At 44.7% G+C, this 19,139-nt stretch overlaps 1 protein-coding gene across 3 annotated transcripts in view; it reads right to left on the minus strand.

The window, feature by feature from the left end:
• Positions 1-19,139, minus strand: part of RNF130 (ring finger protein 130) — a 288,762-nt gene that overhangs the window by 81,942 nt on the left and 187,681 nt on the right. The window lies entirely within an intron of this gene.

Consider the following 19,139-nt stretch of genomic DNA (forward strand, 5'->3'; position numbering starts at 1 on the left):
CGATCTCATGCACATTCATTGGGGAAAATCCTCAAAACCCTGACTGGGTTGCTGCCCTCAAGGATCAAGGATGCCCAGTCCTGGTCCACAATAAAGATTCAAGATATAAAGAAGTACAATAAACAATTCTAATCTTAGGGGTCCTTTTACTAAAGTGCGCTGAAAAATGGCCTGTGCTGGTGTAGACGCATGTATTGGATGCACGCTGGTCCATTTTTCAGCGCGCCTGCAAAAAAGGCCTTTTTTTGGGGGCCGAAAATGGACATGCAGCATAATAAAAATTGGAACGTGTCCATTTTGGGCCTGAGACCTTACCACCACCTATTGGCCTAGTGGTAAAGTCTCACGTGTTAACAGGGCGGTAATGGTCTACGCTCATACAATGCCGATTACCGCCCGTTTAGTGATGCAAATTTTCTGGCGCACCTAGTGGATGTGCGTAAAAAATAAAATTACCACCTGGGCCACGAGGTAGCCGGGTGGTAGTTCAAAACTGACGGGCGTATGCACCTACGTGACTTTAGTAAAAGGCAGACTGAACTGTAGTATTGTGTCTTTAATTTACTAAGGGGCCCTTTTACCAAGCCACAGTGGCGTTCTGTGGTTCACTGCCACCCGGGGTGGATCACTGCTGCGCGCACCCCCCCCCCCCCCCCCGACTGCAGGGCAACACGGCACCCTCCCCCCGACCCAGTCCCCCACCTGTCTACCAGCTCCGTCCACCTGGCGCGACTCTGCACTGCTGTAAAAGAAGAACATCGACTCGTTGGCCCTTCCCTCACTGTGTCCCGCCCTCTGATGTAACATCCTATTTCCTCGAGGGTGGGAGAGAGTGAGGGAAGGGCCGACAAGGCGATTTTCTTCTCTTACAGCAGTGCAGACACGAGGCATCGCACCACACAACTGCCGGGTGGATGGAGCTGGTAGGGACTCGCTAGCAGAGCACCCCCCCCCCCACCTGTTCACACCTGGGGCGGACTGCCCCCCACCACCCCGCCCTTGCTACGCCACTGCCAAGCCGCGTAGGTGCGTATGCTCGTCAATTTTGAACTACCACCTGGCTACCTCGTGGCCCAGGCGATATTCAGTCCACTAAGGACCCAATATTCAGCCAGTGGAGATCAGTGTTTTGCTGATCGCTGCCAGTATTAAACCTGGAAATTCAATGCTGGGCCACATCCAGGCATCAGCATTGAAAGCCAGGTAACGTGCCAGTTAAGTGCGATATTCATATTTAAATGGGTTACCATATAAAAATAGAACTGACTTATATGTGGTTAATCTGGTCTGTTAAGCAGCCAAGTGCCGACTCCGTCCCTGGAACTCCTCCAAAACAGCTGGTTTTCAGTGCAGCACTATAATCAGTTAAGTGCTGGTTAGCCCCGAACAGCTCTTTCAACTGGCCAGGAGCCATTTCTGGCCGGTTATAATGCTTTGAATATCAACCCCTAAGAATTATGTCAGTTGTTTAGGTTCAAAAAACATGTATGACTTATTATCAAATATAATATACGCAAGGACAAGAAAAATCACAATATAAACTTCAGACTCCAACAACTGGGACCTAGAATGTAATGCTAGGATCTCCTGGCATCATTTCTGAGTAATCCTAGATAAAATCAGGAAATGCCCTAGTTTTTGAACCAAAAAACTTCACTGATGATATGGTAACAAGCAAAAACGCCCATTTCGGAACAAATGAAACGGGCCCTAGGAAGGCTATCATCTAAGCGTTTTCTCGTCGCTCTCCCCTCCATGTCCAGCGATTCTCCCCTCCCCTCCATCTCAGATCACAGTGGCGGCAGGCTTGGCTCGCGTCACCTCCAGCCTTCCCTCTCAGTGTCTCGCCCTCCTCTGATGCCATTTCATCTTTCCGCGAGGGCGGGACACTGAGAGGGAAGGGAACGCTAGAGGCGAGCTGATGTAAGCTCATTAGCATATGGTTATGAACCCAGCCAGTCAGCCATCCATGGAGGCAGACTGACCAATTATTATACAGAGATAAGAACCAGTTCAATTCCAGGGCAAATATTGCCAATAAGGTGGCCCTTTAGGTCACCACCTCCAATGAGGATTCCAGGAACTCAGTGATATTCACGTTAATTTTTTAAAATGGCCGTGTGTTAATGCTAACATTAGTGCACAGCCACAAACTCAGCAAATAGAAATATGCCTCTTTTATGGCTGTGTGCAAGAAAGACCCACGCTAGGACGTGCTAAGCCCATTCACTAATGTGGCTTAGTAAAAGGCTCCCTAATTTCTAACTGGGGAGCAAGCACATATCTACAGTCAAGATACCTTCATAAGTGTCTTAGAAAGGCAAAGGAATAGTTATAATAAACCACCAATTAACACAAATGGAAAGAGGTAAAGATTTTTCTGTGTAAGGTAATATCAGTTCTAATAATCAAATCTTTTATGGTCATATACATTTCCCATCTTGGGTCTTACTCCTCCATCTCCTCTACCTCACCTAGAACATAACTAGGGTGGGAAGCACGAGGGAACCAGATTTCTAGAGATGGAGTCCCAAAAGCAAGGAGGGAGTTGGATGGGACAGGAAGGACTGAAGAGGAAGAAAGAGGGATGAAATCTCTCTATAAGTAGACAGAGAGAGTAGGACCTCATTGGGTTATCTGACCTTAAGATGTGAGGTAATGGCACCAAAAGTGCCTAGGGGGCTGTAGAATCTGAAATTTGTCACTGAGGGAGAGGGGAAGGGGAGATGGGGGAGGCAAAGAGGGAAAGGGAAGGAGAGATCTGAAGAGAATGAACATGAATGAAATTGCTACTGACCACCAGTGGGAGGAGGCATGCCAGTCTCAGCTTTCACACAGGGCACTGGTTAGCCTTGATCAGGCCCCAACTCCACTGAAATACAGGAAATCAAAGAATATCTCCAGCCAAAGCCAGAAAGCTACATGGATGCCAATAAGATACTAATGAGATGTTCAAATACAGTCATGTACCTGTAAAATAACTAAACCTGATTCTACTTTCTGGCCATTTCCCTGAATTAAGGTCAGAGGTGTTAATTACACCAGTCACCACTAATTCAAATCATGATAGAGAGATCTGTGCCAATACAATATTAGCAAACCGTTCTTTACTGTCCTCAAGAAAACAATTTGTTAACGCACAGAGCTCAGATTGTGTTCTTCGGCAGGAATCAAACCACTGACCACATCATTACGTTACCGACATTAATTAACAGACTGAGGAAAAATATTCCCTCAGGGAAAATATTTGCATATAATTTTGACTTTGAAAAAGCTTTTCAATCTATTTGGCACCTCAACCTTAAACTACTGCAAATTGAAATCAGAGGTGTGAGTGGGAAAGCCATGTGATATAATTAAATCCATATACCCATCAATCAGCTGTAAAAGTAGAGATAAACAGTATGAAATGGACTTCATAAAGGATGTACAAACTGGAATTGAGATATCTAGATAAGGACTTCTCAAGTTCTGATACCATTTTAGAACAGAATCTGTCAATATTGAAGTAGAACTTTATGAATCAGATACATGCGGTAGAGGCCATTTTGTGATCATACATGTCTAAAATATCAATGGGATCAACATGGCACAAACATGTATTTGCTGGCACATACACATGGTATTTCAGAACATGCATGTTTATGTTAGCCTCTTGGGGGTGGGGGAAAAGATCACAGTCTTTGCACAGTAGTGACACGTGAAGGGCAATTCTATAAAGTAGGCATGCAGCGGCATTTTTGAAAGTACATCCAAGTTAGAATTGGGATGTCCTGCTCATAACATCCAAAACAAACGTCCATTTCATAGCCATTTTACAAACAGGAAGAATGGGATTTCCTTTTCAAAAATACATGAGATGGTCATTCTTGCACTGAAAATGTCCAAAATAAACAGCAATTTTCTAAAATGAAGTGTCCAAAACATGAATGTCAAAAAACTAGGGTGACAAGGACGTCTGTCTGGTATCATTTGTACAAAAATGAACACACAGACATCCCTGCAGAGCGGAGGGGCAGCCTAGTGGTCTGTGCAGTGGACTTTAAACAATGGAACCCAAGCACAAATCCCACCTTAATTCCTTTATATGTTATTGTGAGCCCTTCAGGAGCAGATACAAACCTACTATACCTAACGATACACCATTACAGTAGCCATCGCGCTTGCAGGGGGTCTTATAAATTCAGGTACTAAAGGAATTTCTATGTTCCAGGGGGGCTCATATATCTGTACAGAAAATAAAAGAATTAAAGTGGGAGTTACACCTGGGTCCCATTGTTTAAAGACCACTGCACTGACCAGTAAGCTACTCCTTACACTTGCTTGCTGCTCTGCCAGGAATAGCCATTATGCCGGAACCTGTCACACAGCCTGGGATCTGCAGTCACTTTCACTTTTAGGGGGGTGGAGGGGTCAGTAATCACTGGGAGATTAAGGAGGGGTTATGTCTTCATCCCTCCAGTGGTCAGCTGCTCAATCAGGGCACTAGTTTGTACCCTAGACATGACTGAAACAGGTCTCGATTAAAATGTCCTCCTTTTGTTTTTGCCTTGGATGTTTTTTCCATTCCATTATCGCTGAAAGACGTCCTAATTTTGGACCTGTCATAGTCCTGCCCAAAACACGCCCCCTTGCTATTTGGATGAACTGCAGTATAAAATATCCAAATTCTGCCTTCTGAAAATCGCCATTTGGACATTTTTGGCAGATGGGCCTTTCTGGGGCATCCATCTGCTTCGAAAATGAGCACCACAGTGTGTATTATGATGACATAGATACATATTATGCACCCGTATACCCACATAAATACCAATATAAATATCAGCTAAATTCACGTATTTGCAAGGGGAGTATAAACAGGGGCGGTGCATGGGCAGATCATAGGGAGGGCTCCTCCTTATTCATGTAACTTACAGAATAGTGTAAACTACATGTGTCCCACCTAGGCCAGTTCTAGGGATGGTGTAAGCGCTAGTGCCTATGTGTTAACTGCACTGGTACTAGGCTATGTCAGTATACTATAACAGAAGTTATGTACCTTGGTTCCATTATAGAACAGACTCCTCCTCAGGGCGCTGGATAGAGAGGCTCAGTTACAGAATCACCTCCTTTAGGCCTCAGTTCCCCTTGCTATTCCGAATAGCGCAGGGAAAAATATTGCCACAACAGAGCAGGGAATTAACTTCCCTATGATCAGCACTAATAACATGCAAAGAATAAAATTACAGAACACGTAGACAAACATGGTTTAATGGGACACAGTCAGCATGGGTTCAGCCGAGGGAAATCTTGCCTCATCAATTTGCTTCATTTCTTTGAAGGCATGAATAAACATGTGGATAAAGGTGAGCCAGTTGATGTAGTGTATCTAGATTTTCAGAAAGCTTTTGATAAAGTTCCTCATGAGAGACTCCTGAGAAAACTAAAAAGTCATGGGATAGGAGGCAAGGTTGTGGTGTGGATTAGGAATTGGCTATTGGACAGAAAACAGAGGCTAGGGTTAAATGGTCGTTTCTCTCAATGGAGGAGGGTGAACAGTGGAGTGCCGCAGGGATCAGTCCTGGGACTGGTGCTATTTAACATATTTATAAATGATATGGAAAGTGGAACGACAGGTGAGGTGATTAAACTTGCAGATGACACAAAATTCAAGGCTGTTAAAACATGAGCAGACTGTGAAGTATTTCAGGAAGACCTTAGGAAATTGGAAGACTGGGCATCCAAATGGCAGATGAAACTTAATGTGGACAAATGCAAGGTGATGCACATTGGAAAGAATAATCTGAATCATAGTTACAAGACGCTAGTTTCCACCTTGGGGGTCAGCACACAAGGAAAATATGTAGGTGTCGTTGTAGATAATATGCTGAAATCTTCTGCTCAGTGTGCGGCAGTGGCCAAAAAAGCAAATAGGATGTTAGGAATTATTAGGAAAGGGATGGTGAATAAGACCGAAAATACTATAATGCCTCTATATTGTTCAATGGTGCGAGCGCACCTTAAATGCTGCGTTCAGTTCTGGCCGCCTTATCGCAAAAAAGATATAGCGGAATTAGAAAAAGTTCAAAGCAACCAAAACGATAAAGGGGATGTAACTCTTCTTGCATGAGGAAGGGCTAAAGAGGTTAGAGGTTAGAGCTATTCAGCTTGGAAAAGAGAAGGGTGAGGAGAAATATGACTGAGGTCTACAAAATCCCGAGTGGTGTAGAATGAGTAGAAGTAAATTGATTTTTTGCTCATTTCAAAAGTACAAAGACTAGGGGACACTCAAGGAAGTTACATGGAAAGACTTTTAAAACAATTAGGAGGAAATATTTTTTCACTCAACAAATAGTTGAGCTCTGGAACTCTTTGCTGGAGGATCTGGTAATGGCTGTTAGCGTATCTGGTTTAAAAAAGGTTTGGACAAGTTCCTGGAGGAAAAGTACACAGTCTGCGAATGAAACAGACATGGGGACGCAACTGCTTGCCCTGGGATTTGTAGCATGGAATGTTGCCACAATTTGGGTTTCTGCCAGTTACTTGTGACCCGGCTTGGCCACTGTTGGAAACAGGATACTGGGCTAGATGGACCATTGGTCTGACCCAGTATGGCTACTCTTATGTTCTTATGATTGTGCCTGGGCATGTGCTTAGGCACGATCCTCCCACAGAAGTTTGACAGGTCTGGGTGGTCAAAAAACCAAGAAAAATAAAAAAGCCTGGACCTGTCAAACCTAAGACCAAGACCCTGACACAAGGGCCTGGAGGTTCAGAGGACCTCCAGACCCCCTTACCCCCCCCCCCCCCACAAAATCTACACCCCACCAACAAAAAAAACCAACCCTGGTGGTCCAGTGAAACCCCTACTAGCTCCCCCCCCCCACACCCAGGGCTAGCCTAGTGGGCAAGTGCCTCCCCAGACCCCCAACCCCCCCTGTACCTTGAAACAGAGGAGGGAGTAGCACTCCCTCCCTCCTCCTGTGAGCGCTGCCTCAAAATAGCGGACCCTGCCCAGTGCATCCTGGAATGCACTGGGCGGGGCTTCACTACCATTAAGGGCTCAGAATAAACCCAAGTTTGTAATACAGTTTTCTGAACCAACACAATTCACCAACTGTTCCAAACCCCGTCCAACCTCCCAAAAGGTATGCTGTATGTCCAGTCAAGTGACTGTTGGACACGTTCTATGGTACGTAGAGCTTCTATCCATATGGGCTGCAATTAAAACACTCAGGTCACTTCAGTTGCTTTGAGCTTCAATAAAAATATTTCCAAGCACTAGGATCTTGTGTCCTGGGAATAACGGTGCTTTCTTGTTGTTTGCATAACAATGTGTTACATATAACTTGAAGGAGGGGTGGGAGGAGAGTTTGGGTGGGGGAGGAGTTACAGTGTTTTAAAAAACAAAATTTGGTTAGTTGATGATGGGAATATTATCCTGCTGTTGATATGACGGTTTTTGTGTGTAATGTGTTGCATATGAAGCCTGTTGGCTGGAGGTGATGTAGAACCAACAATAAAATAGTCAAAGTATATAATGGATTTCAACTAAGGGTAATAATACAAATGAACTGGAACAAATCTCGGTGAATCAGGTTGAAATTAGTCAACTTGATAAACTGAGTAACAGCAATTCACCCAATAGTACTAATAATTCAACATGCAGTTGATGACACATTATTTGTAATTTGTAACCATCACTAATTCTGTACAAGGTAGAGATGCTGAGTTCTAGTGAAGGGCTATAAGAAACAAGGCCCTTAACGGTATACTCTGTTGATTTGTACTTTGCCTCATGCATTATGGTTTTATTTGTTTTGTTGTTGAATCCTGTTTATAATCCAGAAATATCAATAAACAGATTTAAATATAATCGGAGGGAGGGGGAGTGGGAACGCGGGATTTCACTGTAAAATGTTATCAACATGATTGAATTGTTTCTTTCATCTGGTTTAATAAAAATGATTGAAATAAAAGTATTTCCAAAAGAAAAAACCTACAGGCTCTAATGACCTTAACTGCATTTTAGAATGCATTTCCTTTAAGGATATCAAACTGTATTTGATTAAAATGTGTCATTCTTCCTGAACATGATCTACTGCTGAGACATCGTCTGCTGCAGAAGTTTGACATTTTTAAGAAAAGGCATACCTAGGGTTCTAATCCGGTATTTTTGTATTTTATGAAGAAGATAAGAGTTATATGCTGATTATGTTTTTGTATGTGATTTTGTCATTTTATTCTGCTTGTTTTTCTTGTAACCCGTCTAGTTAATAGGCGGGCTATAAATATTTTAAATAAATAAATAAACACATTAATAAAGTAAATTAGCAGTTCAGGATTCTGTACACGGTGCTAAACCTCTTATTACTTAATCCAGAAGGACTGCTGCGATGTGACATTCCTTCTTGGTAATAGCCTGTGGCCCGTCTTCTTTTCGGCAGCTCCTTGTTACAAATGTTGCTGGCCTTCTCCCAAATGTGCCAAAACTTCTAAAATAAAAAGTCAGCCTCCTTTGAGGCAGATAGATTTTCTGGACAGATTTGCTTATGTTGATTTATTATAGCTAGATAACCCTATTACTGATAAATGATAACACAGAAACAAAAATTAGGCTTATATCTCATGTCCATCAATAACAACAACAAAAAAGAAATGTGATAGGTTTAAAGCACTTCCGTGTAATTGGAAACCTTATAATGGAGAGAATCATTTACATCAGGCCTAAATTTGCCTTGATAAATGAATGTGCTGGGCTACACTCTCGCTCAACGAAATGGAAAAAAAAAACCCTCTAGCAGGACTAAAACACAGATAGAACAAGTCTCAAGAAAGAAAATAAAACACAAGAGAGCGTTGGAACAGCTGGACAAGGAAGGCCAACAGATATATCTGACGGAAAAGAAGCCAGAACTCTTATTTCCTGTGATTAATTCTTATTGACTTACAATCAAAAATTCAGAGGGCCACGTTCAAAGACATTTAGCACGGTAAAACAGTCACCGCACTTCCGCATTCTGCCTCAAAGCTACAGAACACGCGTTTTCAGCTGAATGGGGAGAAGGTGTTCTCAGAAATGTTTAGGTCAGGGGCGATCAACTGTATGTGTGCTATCTTCTATAGAATGTTTGTCTGCACAGAAAGCAGATGCAAATACCCATTGGCAGTGCTTTTTTTGTGCTGGTACGCAACGGTACAGCGTACTGGCACCTTTTTTTTGCCCTGCACTTCCTCTCCACTGGAATGGTCTTCCTGATTACGTTCAGCTAGAGAAAGATTGTGCTTGTCTCTGGAAGCAGAAAAAGCTTGCCTCTACTTATCTGCCCGCCCTGGCGCCCTCTTCTCCCCCCACAAGGGTCCTTTTTATTGTATTTTAAATTTACCTAACCTCCGTCCGAGTCTGACCGCATGGGCAGCAGCATCACTGGAAGCGCTCCCCTCCCAAGTCCCGATGTCTCTAGCAGCAGAAGCGGGACACTGAGAATAAACGAAGCTTCTGCTAGAGACGTCGGGACTCGGGGGAGTGCTTTCAGTGACGCTGCTGCCCATGCGGTCGGACTCGGAGGTCAGGTAAATTTAAAATAAAAGAAAAAGGATCCTTGGGGGGAAAAGAGGGCGCCAGGGAGGGCAGGCAGGCAGTTGGACATGGGAGCGGGAGGGCAAGGGAGAGAGGACCAACTGGACATGGATGGCAGGGCTCAGGGAGAGAAGGGAATTGCTGGATAGGGATGAATGGAGGGGCAGGGGACAGAGGAGCATGGGAGGGCAGGGCTCAGGGAGAGAGGAGAATTGCTGGATAGGGATGAATGGAGGGGACAGAGGAGCATGGGAGGGCAGGGCTCAGGGAGAGAGGGGAATTGCTTTATAGGAATGAATGGAGGGGGCAGGGGACAGAGGAGCATGGAAGGGAGGGCAGGGCTCAGGGAGAGAGGGGAATTGCTTTATAGGGATGAATGGAGGGGGCAGGGGACAGAGGAGCATGGATGGGAGGGCAGGGCTCAGGGAGAGAGGGGAATTGCTGGATAGGGATGAATGGAGGGGGCAGGGGACAGAGGAGTATGGATGGGAGGGCAGGGCTCAGGGAAAGAGAAGAAATTGTTGGATATAGAGGGGAGGAAAGAGAGATGAAGGAGATGAAATGAGGGAAAAGGAAGAGAGGAGAAAAACTGCACATGGATGGAGAAAATAGGCAGAAGCTGGATCCACTGGACAGTCAAGTCTGCGGAGGACCCGGCTTTTACTTATGGATATAGGGAAAGAAATGAAGAAGAAAGGAGTAAAGTAAAGAAATAAATTGAAAGGAAGCCCTGGAAACGGAGTTAAGAGGACAGATAGCAGCAGCAGAATCAGATACTCGGCCAGCATGATCAGAAAAGCAAAGTCACCAGATAACAAAGGTAGAAAAAAATCATTTTATTTTCATTTTAGTGTTTGAAATATGTCCAATTTGAGAACTTACATCTGCTGTCTTATTTTTCACTGGGTATACTGGAGCTGTAACAGCTTATAGAAATTATTTATAATGAAAAAAATCACGTTATTTTGTTCTCCTATACTAGTATAATATTTTCAATGATATTTGAAAGGTATTAATCCTCAAACGAACCTTTTCAGGAGATGCGAAGGTGGTAGAACGAGAGGACATGAAATGAGATTGAAGGGGGGCAGACTCAAGAAAAATGTCAGGAAGTATTTTTTCACGGAGAGAGTAGTGGATGCTTGGAATGCCCTCCCACGGGAGGTGGTGGAAATGAAAACGGTAACGGAATTCAAACATGCGTGGGATAAGCATAAAGGAATCCTGTGCAGAAGGAATGGATCCTCAGGAGCTTAGTCGAGATCGGGAGGCGGGGCTGGTGGTTGGGAGGCGGGGATAGTGCTGGGCAGACTTATACCGTCTGTACCAGAGCCGGTGGTGGGAGGCAGGGATAGTGCTGGGCAGAATTATATTATCTGTGCCAGAGCCAGTGGTTGGGAGGCGGGGCTGGTAGTTGGGAGGCAGGGATAGTGCTGGGCAGACTTATACGGTCTGTGCCCTGAAGAGCACAGGTACAAATCAAAGTAGGGTATACACAAAAAGTAGCACATATGAGTTGTCTTGTTGGGCAGACTGGACGGACCGTACAAGTCTTTTTCTGCCGTCATCTACTATGTTGCTATGTCTGTTTATATGTGCCAAAGCTGGTATAAGGGGTGTGGCTAATGTGGGTGTGGCTATCATAAGGGTGGGGCCATATGTAGTGACCCCACCCATAATGAGTACCAGCACCTTTTTTTCTACAAAAAAAGCACTGCCCATTGGTAACTGGTACCTGTGGAGAACTTTCAACAAGAAACCAGATAGACCAATATTCAACCGCTATGCTCAGCGCTGTTTTTAAACAGCAGCTGTAGAAGCTAAATAAAATATGGATATTCAACACCACTCTCTTGATATTGAATGACACTGAATACTTGTGTAGAGCAGCGAGTGTCACCATTATCTAGATAGTGACGATATTCAAACCAGTATCTGGATCACAATCTGGATGAAGATAGGAAACAATATTTCTGGCCTAACTTTGTCTGGGTAGGTATCCAGATAGCGGTCTGAATATTGCAGCCTTCTAGATAGCTGCCAGCTCCGTCCTTGCACCATCCCAGCACTATCTATCCCCTTCTCTTCTCAATCTACACCTCTTCCCTGGGCTCCCTGATCTCATCTCATGGTTTCCAGTATCATCTCTATGCTGATGACACCCAACTGTATCTCTCCACACCAGACATCACCGCGGAGACCCAGGCAAAGGTATCGGCCTGCTTATCCGACATTGCTGCCTGGATGTCCAACCGCCACCTGAAACTGAACATGTCCAAGACCGAGCTTATCGTCTTTCCACCAAAACCCACTTCTCCTCTTCCTCCACTTTCTATCTCAGTTGATAACACCCTCATCCTCCCCGTCTCATCTGCCCGCAACCTCGGAGTCATCTTTGACTCCTCTCTCTCCTTCTCTGCGCATATCCAGCAGATAGCCAAGACCTGTCGCTTCTTCCTCTTTAACATCAGCAAAATTCGCCCTTTCCTCTCTGAACACACCACCCGAACTCTCGTCCACGCTCTCATTACCTCTCGCCTGGACTACTGCAACTTACTCCTCACCGGCCTCCCACTTAGCCATCTATCCCCCCTTCAGTCTGTTCAGAACTCTGCTGCACGTCTCATATTCCGCCAGAACCGATATACTCATATCACCCCTCTCCTCAGGTCACTTCACTGGCTTCCGATCAGATACCGCATTCAATTCAAGCTTCTCCTTCTTACCTACAAATGCACTCAGTCTGCTGCCCCTCACTACCTCTCTACCCTCATCTCCCCTTACGTTCCCGCCCGTAACCTCCGTTCACAGGATAAATCCCTCCTCTCAGTACCCTTCTCCACCACCGCCAACTCCAGGCTCCGCTCATTCTGCCTCGCCTCACCCTATGCTTGGAACAACCTTCCTGAACCCTTACGCCAAGCCCCCTCCCTGCCCGTCTTCAAGTCTTTGCTTAAAGCCCACCTCTTCAATGCTGCGTTCGGCACCTAACCCTTACCGTTCAGTGAATCCAAACTGCCCCAATTTGACTGCCCCTATCGGACCGACCGTTCACTTGTCTATTAGATTGTAAGCTCTTTGAGCAGGGACTGTCTCTCTTTGTTAAATTGTACAGCGCTGCGTAACCCTAGTAGCGCTCTAGAAATGTTAAGTAGTAGTAGTAGTAGTAGTAGTATCTAGACAGTTCCAATGTGGTCTGTAAGCAGGGCTGACAGCCTGGGTGAGACTGCAGCTGTGTGCCCCACTGCACTAATGTGTAGCTTGCAGCTTAAGGCCCTCCCTTTCTTCTAGGTATCCAGCATTTCCCCCTCCCACCCACACCCTGAAGTTGTCTAGCATCTCTCTCCTTCACTTCCCTACCACCCCTCCTGCAGTGTCTAGCATCTCTGGAGGCTGAGTGCCAGTGCCACCCCCTAAATACTTAAATGCTATTGATCTACAAACAAATCTTTTCTAGAGACAGAGAGGTGGTTAAACTAGAAGACAAACTGAAGTTGAAGGGTGGTAGATTTAGGAGTAAAATCAGGAAATATGGTAGATGCCTGGAATACTCTCTCGGTGGAGGAGACAAAAAAAAAAAGCGATGGAATTAAAAAGGCGTGGGATAAATACAGAGGATCCCTAAACAGAAAGTAGATAGTATCAAAACAACTATGAGTTCAACAGCTATTAATTCATTTATGAGGGACAGGAAGGGTGCTTAGATGGCAGCTCCAGCAGTAGGGAAGTGAGGCCAATGTTGGATGGACTTCCATTGTGCCCCATATATGGCCAGACAGATCAGGATCAAGAATGAGTATTTATACAACATTCATATCATATGCTAGGAGTGCAGGTGCTGTATACCTCAGTGGAAGAGGGGAAGACATCTTAAAGCAGAAAAAAATGTTGTAATAACACGGGAGCCAACTTTTCAAAATTATTGGGGGTGCTAAGCCCAGTGGAAATAACCCCTCCCTGGACAAATACAAATAGTTTTCTCAATATTGGGGGTGCTGGAGTACCCACAGAGCTGGCTCCTACGTGTAATAATACTATTATATTGTTGGCTATTATATTGTGATTTTAGGGCAGACTGGAAAGACCATGTAATAATGTAATGTACATCTTCCTGTCTTTGGCTTCCTTGGTCGCTCTCCCACTTTTTTTGTTGTACTGTTGTATCTACCGTGGGGCGTTTTGAGTTCTCCGTCTTCTGGCGGATTTCTTCTTACATATACCTCTGGTCTTTATCTGCTGTCATTTACTATGTAAATTGTGCAAACTTAAGCAGACACTTAGGGCGAGATGCACTAAACTTAACGAGCCATTAACGAGCAAGTAGTAAACCCTAAATACTTTTTTCCGACGACGGTAGCAGCTAACAAAAACGGAAGGCAGATGAGCAAATTGTGTAGAAACCCCTATTGTGATGAGATGCACTAACCTATTCCGATTGCCTTAACGCTGGGAAACGGTGGAAAATCTAACGAGAGGTTTGTACCTCTCATTGGGTCTGCGCGGGATTGGAAAACTTCATAAAATGTAAAAAAAAAAATAGGGGGGGGGGGAGGGGAGAAATGGCCAAGTGCTCGTCATGTACGGCCATTATGGGAGTGCTCCACCTGAAAAACAGCCCAAGTGCTTGTCAGGAGTGTCCTTTATGGACGTTCTTCAATATATATATATAAAAAAAAAGAAATCAAACAGACTCCGATGCTGCAGGCTCTTTTTTGGACCCTGGAATAATAAAAACATCTTTTTTGGACGTGCTTCACTCAGCTGAGAGACCTGGAAGTCTCTGAGCCAATCACAATGCGTTCAGCCGAGCTAAACGCGCTGCGATTGGCTCAGAGACTTCCTGGTCTCTCAGCTGAGTGAAGCACTTTCAAAAAAGACTTTTTTATTATTGCAAGGGGGGGGGGGGGGGGGGGGGGGGAAGGCAGCCAAAATGGGTGCCCATCCAAAAGAAACGTCCATTTTGGCCCCCTTAATAATAAAAACGTCTTTTTTGGCAGTGTTTCACTCAGCTGAGACCTGGAAGTCCCTGAGCCAATCACAATGCGTTTAGCTGAGCTAAACGCGATGTGATTGGCTCAGAGACTTCCAGATCTCTCAGCTGAGTGAAGCACTGCCAAAAAAGACGTTTGAGCTGCGAAGAAGTTGCAGGAGATGTTTCTTTTTTTCTTTGCAGCTCAGGTAGTCTGAGCAACTGCCTGGGGGGAGCTAACCATGCTTCTGGGACTTTTGAAAGGCTTTGAAACGGATCGGGTGAGTGTGTCCTTGTTTGAAAGGCTTTGAAATGGATCGGTGAGTTTTTTTTGTTGTTGTTTTTTGAGTGAAGGACGTCCATTAAAGACGTCCTTGGCATGCGCAGAGCAGCCAGCATAACGCATGCTCAACTGGCCGACTGGCCGAGTGTTTACCGATAGAATAGAGAATGCAAGTGAGCTACAACTAGCAGCTCATTTGCATTCCCTTTCCTTACCGATTTGCTAAGGGAATCGGTAAGGGAAGGGCTCTAACGATTTTTTAGTGCATCTTCCCTTCAGTCTGCCTAGTGGATAGGCCAATCCTGGTCTGTAAGGACAATGCTGTTAAATATCCATGGCCAGTGCGGCTAAGACATTTATTCGAATAAACAGGGGCCAAGATCTGAATAAATGGCTTTGAATATTTATCCAGATATTTCAGGTGAAACCAGGGCTTGGCTACACACCCAGAGCCTTCATTCACGACTACCTTAGGATTTATTTTTCACCTCCCCTTCCCTTACAATATATAGGGGCCCTTTTACTAATCCGCGTAGGTGCCTAAGAACTCCCAATGCACGTCAATTTTGAGCTACCGCATGGCCCTTGTGGTAATTACATTTTTGCCGCATGTCCGCTAGGCGCCCAGGAAAATATTTTTATTTTCTGGTGCGTGGGCAGTAATTGTCAATCTATGCGCTTAGATCATTACTGCCCGGTTACTGCGCGAGACCATATCGCTAGGTCAATGGCTGACGGTAAGGTCTCGGACCCAAAATGGACGCATGACAATTTTCATTTTGCCGCACGTCCATTTTTGGCAAAAATGAATAAAGGCATTTTTTACAGGTGCGTTGAAAAATGATTCTGCGCGCGCCCAAAACATACGTTTACACTACCGAAGGCCATTTTTCAGTGTGCCTTTGTAAAAGGGCCCCCTAGTCTGATTAATGCAGAAACAGGGTCCTGGTTTAAATCAGTATTTAAGCTTTTCTAAACAAGCACCCTGGCTCAGTGCCCTTCCACTCCCACCATCTCAGTTAGCCATACAGAAAGAAATGCTATGTCGGGAAAGCCTGACCGTCACAACACATTTAAATTTATTTAGATTTCCAGTTCTTGTTACGTTCTAAAGTTGGCATATCCCCTCGCTGGGAAACCAAGCACAAGTCACCTTGAAAGAAACTAGTAAGAGTTAGAAACTGCAGATCTTACAGAATCCACTGCGTACTGACACTGTATTGAGAATATCACACCTCTTGACATATCTAGCACATGAGCCAAAGAAAGACTTGGACCCAGCCCACAAACACCTTTTTTTCCCCTTTAATGGGAATGATTTGGTAGCAGATCTTCAGAACAACACAGAGAGGACTGAAAGTCAGGGATTTCCAGTACAGTAGATTCCAGTTAATTGGGACACATCGGGACTAGAATATTGTGTTCCAGTTAAAAAGCTGAATGTATATAAGATAAAAGATAGGCTTTCCATTTACTGATTAACATAAATAACAATGGTGAACAGATGGGCAGAAACAATCGATGCAAATCACAGAAAAAAAATATTTACCCTGAAAATAAGGGTGGAGGAATTGATTTGACTGTGCCTTACAGTGCTCTCTTCACTGACTGAGCTGAACAAAATCAGGGCAAGTTTCTAGTGCAGATATACAAGTAAGAGAGTATTAAATCTCTCCTAGGCATTTTTGGAGAGCTCTACATTTTTAAATGAAAAAGAAATCACTGCACATGCCACAAACGCAGTCACTGCAATACCAATTGTAGCTAGGTGTCCATTTATACTGACTGACGCACTGATGAGGTAGTGACCGCAAATACACCATGTGGCAAGTACTGGCCCAATTAAACAACAGGATGCCCCCAAATAAGGGATGCAAATTCTGGCTACAATCTCAATTTGGGTTTGTTATTCATGATTTGTTCCAATTAACCGGAATTCACTGTATTTGCCGGTTTAGTCTGGCCCTTGCTTTCCTTGCTAAATCATGGAAAGAAATTAAGTGTGGTTTCTCCCAAGACATGTGCCAACGATTTGGGAATCTTCTGCCAACTTGCCAACCTGGAAACTTCCTGAACTCGCCTCCTAGTCCTCACTATGGCTGGAATGCAAAGTGGAGGCTGAGGCTGGCCCCATCCTGGTATCCCATTGTGAAGACTGGACTGCGGCATATTCCCAGGGAAGAAGTGGGGCCATTGGCTGGTTCTAGCCACACTTTTTGTACTTTTGATAGTTTCCAGGTTATGTAGCTCTCCACAGAGCAGACAGAAAGGGCCTCTTTTACTAAAGGGTGTTATATGTTTGACGTTATCACACGTTCATAACCAAAATTAACATGTGGAGGTGTAGCCCAGTGGTTAGAGCACCGGTCTTGAAATCCAGAGGTGGCCGGTTCAAATCCCACTGCTGCTCCTTGTGATTTTGGGCAAGTCACTTAACCCTCCATTGTCTCAGGTACAAACTTAGATTGTGAGCCCTCTTGGGACAGAGAAATATCCAGAGTACCTGAATGTAACTCACCTTGAGCTACTACTGAAAAAGGTGTGAGCAAAATCCAAATAAATAAATAAAATAAATGTGAAGCCAAAAAACAAAAAAGGAGAACAAAATCTTAAGGAACCAGTGCAGATAAAAAATACAGTGACGTAAAACAAAAAAAGGCCAAAAGAGTCCAAAAATATAGAAATGTATCATAACAGTTTATTCATAAATCGATATTAAAGAGAGATGAACAATCAATGCTTTTGTCAAAGACTCTGTTCCCCGGATTCTATGTATGGTACCCAGATTTGGGCGCCTAAATTTGTATGTGATCCTGAGATGCGGGGTGCATCTTACCTGGCTAACGAGCCAAGGTAATAGTATAAATAAGACGGCATAGGTCAGTCCTATCTAAGGGGCCCTTTTACTAAGGCGCCTACGCGCATATAACGCATATCAAATTGTAACTACTGCCCGTCTACCGCATGCCCTGGGCAGTAATTCCATTTTTGACGCGCGTCCAAAACACATGGTAGAAATTTTCTACCATGTGGCACGTACCCGGCAATAATCGGCAGTGTGCGCACGCTGACAATTACCGCCCGGTTAGCATGTGAGACCTTACCGCTAAGTCAACGGGTGATGGTAAGGTCTCATGCCGAAAATGGATGTGCCATGGTTTTAATTTTGCCGCACATCCATTTTCGGTCACAAAAAAAAATAAAAGGCCTTTTTTGCAGGCGCGCTGAAAAATGGACCTGCCCATGTCCAAAATACGTGCCTACACCAGTATTTTTCGGCAGCACGCCTTAGTAAAAAAGATAACCCATAGCCATTTAAGTGCTAAAAGTCAAGTGAACCGGACATGCATTACTTGGGAATAACGCTGGCAACGGTCAGGAAAATGCTCTCCGCCGCTGGCTGAATACCTCTCTGTTTATAATTTACAGTGCATAGTTTCCATTTGCTTCAGTGCAGGCACAAGTACCATGTATGACCCCCCACACCTCCTCCACGAGCCACCTGCAGCAAGTCACACAAGGAACCACATTGAACATGTGACAACTGTTAGTGCCACAGCTCTACAACACGGTTTGGGAGGACAAAAATTAGTGCACCTGCTGCATATATCAAAAAAAGTATTTACTGAATAAACTGGAGTAAAACAACCTTACACGGCAGTGTTTCTGCTCCTGCTTTCATCTGGGGTTGCAAATCTACTATAATAAAACTCACCCTCAACGTTCTGAGGACACTGACATCAGTGAAGCCAAGCTCTGACTTCCTTCAAAAAGGTTCGTGGTGGTGAAGCCACCAAAATCGCTCCGGGCCCCGCCCTCGAGGGCGGAGCAATGGCAGAACAATGAAGGGGTTGGTAGGGAGGGAGGCAGGGAGGTGGCGGTGGGTGGGAAATCGCTCCGGGCCCCGCCCTCGAGGGCAGAGCAATGGCAGAACAACGAAGGGGTTGGCAGGGAGGGAGGCGGGGGTGGGTGGGAAATCGCTCCGGGCCCCGCCCTCGCATCTAACGTCATGATGTTGGGGGCGGAGCAATGCCAGAACAACGAAGGGGTTGGCCAGGGAGGGAGGAGGGTGTTGGCAACGAAAACCTTGCTAGTGCCCGTTTCATTTGCTCTGAAACGGGCTTCTTTTACTAGTATTCTTATAAATTCCATTTCTTCTAGACAAATACACTAAAACACGTATCACCAAGATATGACCACCAGACTGACATTTCAAAGTAACCTCTCGCACATTCTGTGATCGCGTTAATTTGAGTAAATATGTTCTCTGGACTTGTTAAAATCAGGTTGTAACACTGCAAACACTTCACCAAATAAAATATGCTGTA

The sequence above is a fragment of the Microcaecilia unicolor genome, chromosome 8 (genome assembly GCF_901765095.1).
Source record: "Microcaecilia unicolor chromosome 8, aMicUni1.1, whole genome shotgun sequence".
In the NCBI taxonomy this organism is placed as follows: Eukaryota; Metazoa; Chordata; class Amphibia; order Gymnophiona; family Siphonopidae; genus Microcaecilia; species Microcaecilia unicolor.